The sequence below is a fragment of the Sturnira hondurensis genome, unplaced genomic scaffold (assembly GCF_014824575.4).
Source record: "Sturnira hondurensis isolate 20B ecotype Veracruz unplaced genomic scaffold, ASM1482457v3 Scaffold0016284, whole genome shotgun sequence".
In the NCBI taxonomy this organism is placed as follows: Eukaryota; Metazoa; Chordata; class Mammalia; order Chiroptera; family Phyllostomidae; genus Sturnira; species Sturnira hondurensis.
In genome coordinates, this window is record NW_028088915.1 from 6,000,139 (window position 1) to 6,008,236 (window position 8,098).

At 39.9% G+C, this 8,098-nt stretch overlaps 1 non-coding gene across 1 annotated transcript; it reads left to right on the forward strand.

Annotated features, from left to right (window-relative positions):
• Positions 1-6,432: 6,432 nt before the first annotated feature.
• Positions 6,433-6,564, forward strand: LOC119000863 (small nucleolar RNA SNORA48). The gene has a single exon (XR_005069427.1). It is a non-coding gene; the product is annotated as a small nucleolar RNA SNORA48 (small nucleolar RNA).
• Positions 6,565-8,098: the final 1,534 nt, after the last annotated feature.

Consider the following 8,098-nt stretch of genomic DNA (forward strand, 5'->3'; position numbering starts at 1 on the left):
CACAGAGACCTCAAACATCAGGCAGAATAACAGCAAGGTGCTGAACTGTCCTGGAATCAGCAGCACAGCCAGAGGAGACCCGAGGTTCTGCCTCTGCTGTGGTCCTTGTAGCATCAATTACTGAAAATGTAGAATGTGTACCAAAACAATACATACCAAAACAGTTCATCTTCAAAAACTCTCTTCCAGTAGAGTTGGACAAAAATACCACCTTTCAATGGGGAAAGGACTTGAACAGACACTTCTGCAAGGAGGACATACAGAGGATCCAGAGACACATGAAGAGATGCTCAATATCACTTGCTATCAGAGAGATGCAAATTAAAACCACAATGAGATACCACTTTACACCAGTGAGAATGGCTATCATAAACAAAGCAATAAACAACAAATGTTGGAGAGGGTGTGGGGAAAAGGGGACTCTGGTCCACTGTTGGTGGGATTGCAGACTGGTACAACCATTATGGAAAACAGTATGGAATTTTCTCAGAAAACTAAAATTGGACCTGCCTTTTGACCCAGCAATTCCACTGCTAGGATTGTATCCTAAGAACCCTAAAACACCAATCCCAAAGAACCTATGCACCCCAATGTTCATAGCAGCACAATTTACAATAGCCAAGAGCTGGAAGCAACCTAGGTGCCCGTCAGTAAATGAATGGATCAAAAAACTATGGTACATATACACAGTGGAATTTTATGCTGCAGAAAGAAAGAAGGAGCTCCTAGCTTTTGCAACAGCATGGATGGAACTGGAAAGCATTATGCTGAGTGAAATAAGCCAGGTGTTGAAGGACAAATACCATATGATCTCACCTTTAACAGGAAGCTAAACAACAAAACATACAAGCAAGCAAAATATAACCAAAGACACTGAAATAGAGAACAGGCTGACAGTGACCAGAGGGAAGAGGGGAAGGAATTTCAGGGGAACTAGGGGAGGGATTTAGAGGAACATATATAAAGGATACATGGACAACAACTGAGAAGGGTGGAAATGGGAGGGAGGGGGGAGCATGGGGGTTGGGATGGGATGGGAGTAATACACAGAAAACTGTACTTGAAAAATAATTAAATTTTAAAAAGTGGAAAAAATACCACCTTTCTTTGCACAAGATAAAGTTGAAATCAACTGCACTGTTTTGGTCACATACTCCAAAATAAACCTCAGCCACTTCAATTCCTTTTCCATACAGGGGGCCTCAGAGACATTTCCTTAAGTTTGAGCCTTAAGCCCTTTCTCATGACTCCGAGTGTTCAACAGTTGTTCGACCATAAATAGTTAACAGCTATACCTGGTTATGTCTTTTGAGTGCGTTTAATAAATGGTAGCATGAATGGCCACATGAATTTGCTTTAACAGTATAATTATGTTGATCTTGTGAAGAGCTTAAAATCTAATAAGAGAAACAGACTGATAGTTAAATAAGTATAATACAGATTAAAAGTAGAAAACAGCTTAAAGAGGCAAAGTGCTCCTGTCATTAAGAAAAGCTGAAATTTTATCACCTTAACCTTACCCTCCTTTTTCATTTCTAACTCACCTGATTCTCTGGCCAATGCAAATGCTATTTCCTCAAATGACCTCTGTATCTTGAATAAAGTTCTTCCATCCTCTCTTAACCCATTACACAGTCTGACACAGGCAGTCTCTGGAGGTCTGGATGTGCATGCTGGGACTGGTTTAGCCCAGTAAGGGAGATCAAGATTTATTCCCGTCACGGTCCACACTGGATTTTATTGCAACAGCCTAACTCGCTTGGGTGCTAATTTCCTGCTGGTAGCTGGGAAGGATAAATGCTATGGGAAAATCTAAGAATGTCTAGACGTGGTCAAAGTACTAGTGTTTCTCTGATATGCACATCCAGACTCTGGTCCTGGAATATGATGTTGATCTGTTTACCCTGAAGGCAATGGGGGCCTGAGTGCCTCTGGAACATCAATTTCACATTCCTTAGGTCCTTCCTAGAAGTTTCCATTAGAAGTAGCTTTGTTGACTTTTCATGGTAGCTTCTCAGCTTGTCAGCAATAAAGGGAACTAAGGAGCAGTTAAATTAAGTTCTAGATCATAATGCTAAAAGTCTTATAAAATTAGGTTTACAAACTAGATGCACAGGTTAGTTTAGACGCAACTTTTGCCTAAGACCAATGATCTCTTCTAATCCTCGAAAACTGTAATCCTAAACCTACTGGGGAAAATGTAAAGATCCATGAAAAGGCTACCATCATTAGATACTTAATAGATGCCAGTATTCTATTTAATCGCCACAACCCCACTATGAGTAAATGTGGATAGCACTATTGCAGGGACAGAGAATCTTGTTTCCTTCCAAAAACACCCCAGAGATAAAACTGTGTCTCATGCACCTACAGGTTTTATGCTGCTCAGAATATCATCTAGAATGAATGAGTTGATTGTACGATGCTCATTGTACAAAGCATTTACAATGCTCACAATCACCCTATGAAGTAGGTTGCTCTTTCTTATCTCCATTTGGCTGATGAGGAAACCAACGCTAAAAAATAAGCAACCTGCCCAAGGTCACACCAGTCGTTGCCAAAATTGACTCTTCTCAGTCTGCCACATTACCCCGCCACCATCACCACCAATTTCCTGTGTCTTTATAAGGTCCCCCAAGAGAAGTTTTGCTGAATGAATTTGCTCCCCAAATGGAATAGTTTCACCTGTCCTGCTCCATAGATAATGACTCAGTCACACACGGAAGTACCACGATTTAACCAAGCCTCCAGAGCTAGGCACTGTCAGACAGCAAATTGAATCCTAGTCCAAGTTCCATGCATCGCCAGCATTCCTTTTGCATCTCTACCTTTATTGGGGACGAGTTTCTGTACAGAGTCAAGTCCTGGGTGCAGTTGTAGTGCTCAACCCTCATGATGACTATCCAGGGTCGACTGTCAACTTTAGAATTGGATTTTCCAAAAGTGACTGTTCCTAGCTTTCAAGTGGTTTGAGTTTAGCAGAAAAACACTTAAAAATATGTACTGTGCAGTATTTTGCCCATCTTTGGCATTTTAAATTTCCATGTATTTAAGTGAAACTCAATATGTGGATAAATACAAATTAACTCATCAAAATGAAAATAATAAGAGATGCCAGTTATTTCCGAGACTTTTGCCAAACACCCCCAGACTCCCCCCAGAGAGGCAGGATTAGGCTGTCTATTGATTTTGAGCATTCACGTGACCCTTTGCCAACCCATACCCATTTTTAACAAGTTACTGCACATAAAAGCCCAAAAAGGGAAGTTGTGGGACATAGCTCTAACCTCCCCCCAAAAGACACATAACAAAGACATGATACAGCTAATTAGTAGGAACAGCAGTTGGGCTGGTGATATATTTTATATTCCTCTTTACCATTTAATTTTTGCCAAAAACATGTATTCATTTTTTAAAACTCAAGTAAATAAAAGAGCTTTAAAAATAAAGTTTATGGTTAACCTACCAACTGACCTGAATCAATTCAGTCATTCAAGATCCTCAGACTCTGCACATCCACTAACTGAATGTGAGGAAGAGCTGCAGGTCCATCATCCATTATCACTGTGCTTGCTATTAGTGTGATTCAGACAGCGAATCACAGACCACGTTCCGCCACACACAGGAGTATTTCTCAGTGAGTGGGCACTAAAACAGCCATTCCTGTAAGCCCATGAAGTACCCGGACTCAGACCTTCTGGTGAAATGTTAACTCAAAATGGATGTAACAACAGTCTAGCAACTGTATTCAGCTACCATGCTAATTGGATCAAGTTATTAGAACCCTCTGTTAATCTTTGGACACAGGAAAAAATGGTGTACCTGGCTTAGATATCACTTGAAGGTTTATAATGTGCTAACATTACTGGATTGTTAAACCCTCCTCATGCGAGGGCAAGGGTGTCTTTAAGTAGTTCTAGCCAGCTCACACCTTGAACAGCACTCAACTCTCCAATGAAAAATAGCTTCATATATTTATTGGGCTCATTAGGAGACCTTCATGAGACTGACCAGAGATATGGATCACTAAAGCTTTACAGCAGGCCATTGATACCACCAACCACTCCTAAGGGATACTTCCAACTAAACAACACCAACCTTTGGGCCGCTGACTGGTACTTGACCAGGCCACACAGCAGGAGGCGAGCTTGAACATAATGCGCCTGAATCATCCCCCACTCCAGTCCAAGGAAAAATTGTCTCCTGCAAAACTGCTCCCTGATACCAAAATGGTTGGGGACAACTGTCATAGAGGACCAAGCAAATACATAAACACATACAGAGATACCACTGTATATATTGAAATATTTAAAATAAATCTTAAAAAGTAAATTTTTTAAAAATTAATGTGTGGTTGCCTCTCACAAGTCCCATACCGGGAACCTGGCCCACAACCCAGGCATGTGCCCTGACTGGGAATCAAATCAGCAACCCTTTGGTTTGCGGACTGGTGCTCAATCCACTGAGCCACACCAGCCAGGGTTAAAAAAGTAACATTTTTTAAAGTAAATTTTATGGACAGTATAACAGCTAGGTAAGTCCAAAAAAAACAAACAAACCAGCAATAGATGGATTTCATAAAGACATGCCAACATATAATGATGAAGTCTCTGAGCTTGTTCCATAAAAATAAGCATACTTTTTAAATCTTAGTTTGGTTTGTAATTACACACAAAAAGTCACAGCTCAGTTCCTTCATTTTAAATCCAAACAAACGGAGGCCCAGAGAAGTGACATGGCTTGCTCCGGGTTGTCCTGAGAAATAACAACAGAGCCCAAACTGGCACCAATACTGTGAAGCTTCTGAAAGAGCATTTTTCCAAATACAAAAATAATCTATAACTTTGTGTAGGAAATATGTAAGAAAAAATAAAAATATAAAGATTTAATTAAAAGTTATCCATAATTCATTATTTAGACATAGCCATACTGGTGCATCTCCTTCTAGATATTAACACAACACACATGTATATCCATACCTTCTAATTTTAATTTATGAGGTTTACATGCGATATGCATGGTTTTGTGGGCTGGTCTTATTTAATTTTGTTTTAAACCAGAAACAATCCCCCATGACATGCAACAGCCTTCAAAACTGTGACTTCTATAATTGCTGCATAAAAAATATGTAATATAGTTAATAATATATTCATCTATTTATCTATTCTTCTATTGCTGGACATAAAGATTATCTCTAAGAGTTTCTTATAATGACTCTACAATAAACATTTTGCCATTAGAATGTATATACTACAAATGTAGGAAGTTTGTCCACAGTGCCATTAGCCCCCCCAAAAAGTGTCCAGCACAGAATAGAAGCTCAATAAAAATCAATGGATAGATGGATGGATGGATAGATGGATGGATGGGCAAATGGACATGGATGGACAGTCATCGATGAATCAGCATCGATGGGTGGATTGACATGGATGGGTATTTGTGTGCATCTCTGAGCACTTCTCAAAACTCATTTTACTTTGAGCACTAATGCTGGTATTCTGGTTAAGGTCACCACGTAAAATATAGAACACCCATTTATCTGAATGATTCATTACTTCGTACTGTATTAGAAACATGTTCATTTATATCTCTGAAATTACTTATTTACCTGAAATTCAAACTTGACATATCATATTTAGATCTGCTAAATCTGACATACATTAATTCTTGATGTACAACCTTCAGGAAACAGGCTGCCCAGAATCCCCCACTAGTCCCAGAGCAAAAACTCACTCCTCTTAAAAAGTCTAAACCCAATGGCCGCCAGTGAGTGCTATATACAGCCATTATCTTTGAGCCCTGGTCATCTTCATTAGTCAAGACAAATGAGAAAAACAATAGGAAAGAGAACACCCAAATATGACAATGCAAAGAGCCAGAGCAAGATCTTTCCAAACACAAATCACAGCACCTAAGTGTCTTTCAGCTCTGCTCTCTCCTCTATCTCCACTTCTCCTCCTCTACCTCTGACCATAGTCACTCCTATGCTTTCCCATTGCTCTTGTCATGCCTATCAGAAATTGTGTGATCTAGTTTCTGCCTCTCCCTGCCCCCTTATTCTGTGCACTCTAGCCACCCTGGACTTGTTGAGTTCCTCCATGCACCACGCTGCTTCCTACCACAGGATCTTTGCACAGGCTCTTGCTTCCTCCTCCCTCTCCTACTATTTAGTTAACTCTTAGTCACCCTTCAGCTCAGCTCCAAAGTCACTTCAGGAAGGAAGCTGTCCCTAACTAACTTTGCAGATTAGCTCAGGTCCTCTTGTTCTAAGCTATTAAAAGTATTGCGTACTTTCCCTTTCCTGCATTTATAATATTGGATTGTACCAAAAGTCTGCATGTTTTTTTCCCCATAAGACAGCTCTAGTAGCACTGAGTTGTCTTTAACTTCATTTCAAAACAATTTTGTTAGATTGTACTATGACGGCTGTCATATTACTGTGCACTAAAAAAAAAAAAGCTTACCATGCTTGTCTCATATCAGCCAGGGACAAAGTAACTCCTTGTTTATCTCAGGTTGGCTTTTGGTCTGTGCCCATGCCTGGTTCGTGCCTTGGACACATGGGGAAAATCTTACCAAAACTGGTGAACTTCTGTGTAGTCATTTTAATATCGAAGATGGAAGAAAGCATACAACATTTTCACCATATTATGCTTTATTATTTCAAGAAAGGTAAAAACAAAAATGCAACTGAAATGCAAAATAAAAGATTTGTACAGTATATGGAGAAGGTACTGTGAATGATCAAATGTGTCAAAAGTGATTTTCAAAGTTTTGTGGAGAGATTTCTCGCTAGACAGTGCTCCATGGTCGGGCAGACCAGTTGAAGTCAATAGCAATCAAATCAAGACATTAATTGAGAACAATCAATGTTATACCACACGGGAAATAGCCGACATACTCAAAATATCCAAATCAATACAGTTATTGGTGAAAATGAAACATGTGTCTTCTATTTTACAGATAAACAATACACAAACTTTTTTGGTCAACCCAATAGTTGACATTTTATTTTGTTTTTGTGATTATTTATTTAATGTGTGTATCTACTATAATCAAAGCTCCATGACGGCCAGACACCATGTATCTTTTTTATCAGTCTGTTCCCAGCACCTAGAAAGGTTTCTGCCAAAAGAAAAACAACTGGACATGCAATAAATACTCATTGAATGTAAGTGAAAGCCTCGAGGCTTGCTAACAACTTACCCCCGAAGGAGACAAGAGCTGCTCCTGACTTGGAAGACTGACTCGCTGCAGGTGGACAACAGGAGGCAGATCAAAGCCCAATTTTCTTTCCACTAAATATCCAAGGAGGTGAGTGTAACCCTCACATTACGCCACATATGACATGGCGTATGACTACAATCACAATGCTATGTGGCATGTGTGCACATTTTACAGGCATGTAAGTGGTGTGCACCACAGGAGCTGTAGGCAAACATGGCGTGAAAGTTGAGGTCTCTGTCCGGTCATTTAACCTAAACTTTCTTCCAGCTGAAAGTTTCCAATCTTACAGGTCCAAAGGGATGGTCACTCCTCCATGGGCCTCCAAGGCACCCCTTTATCCCAGGTTTTCTCCTACTTTACCCCCTTCACTGGGTCCTCTTCTCTATCCGGCCTAAGCCGATTTTCTCCTCAAGATAAATTATTACAGAAATGTTACAATATACACAAAAGTGAAAAGGCCAACACCCATCGACCCGCCCCAACAAATATCAACACATGGCTAGTTTTGTTTCATTTTGTGCCCCTCCCCTGCTTTCCTTCCCAACATGATTAGATTATTTTCAAGCAAATCCCAAATACCATATTCCATCCAAGCCAATCTATACTTCTGTATAGATTGAAAATACATAGAAATTTCCCTGTGTGTCTTAAAAATTTTTTAAAGAATTGGCTTGTTCAAATTAGGGCCCAAATAAAGGCTACCAACCAGTCTAACTGTTGCATCTCTTAAGTCTCTAAACTACAGGTTCACTCTACCTATTCTTACTGTGTTGTACTCGTTGAAGAGAGAAGGTCATCTGTCCTACAGAATCTCCTGCACCCTGGATTGTATTAACTGCATCCCTCATTGTGTCACTTAACAGGTCTCCCT